Source organism: Geospiza fortis, unplaced genomic scaffold (assembly GCF_000277835.1).
Source record: "Geospiza fortis unplaced genomic scaffold, GeoFor_1.0 scaffold387, whole genome shotgun sequence".
NCBI lineage: Eukaryota > Metazoa > Chordata > Aves > Passeriformes > Thraupidae > Geospiza > Geospiza fortis.
The window spans coordinates 537548-538028 of NW_005054546.1; positions in this window are offsets into that span (position 1 = coordinate 537548).

Below are 481 nucleotides of genomic sequence, written 5' to 3' on the forward strand. Positions count from 1 at the left end.
AAACATGGACACCCTCACCAGAATTAGGCACTTGATATGAGCCTGAACAGGCCTGAAATACAGCAGAGAAGATTTCTGTCAATTGCTTAGGACTTAAAAAACCTAAGCTTAAAAAAATGTGTTTCAAACCGTTTCTCTTTTTGGTAATCAAACTGTCACTGTGTCATGCTGCATTGCCTCTATAATGCCTTGCTTTGTGTAAAATTAGAGACAGGAGTGTGTGACTAAATTCATAGTTCCTGAACACATTTAATTTACATTGCCAGGTGCTGAGGCCAGTTGGCATAGAACAACTTGCTCAGCAGCTTCATCAGCTTCAAAAACTACACGTAATTCACTGTTGGGGAGTGCTGCCAGGACACCTTCACCTGAAAACTTTGTCTGGAAGACACTTGCAGGAGCAGTGCTTGGCACAGAGCAGGGCAGCAGGGGCCTGGCCCTGGTCAGGTGAGGAGGGGCCGTGCTGCCCATGGCTGCTGTG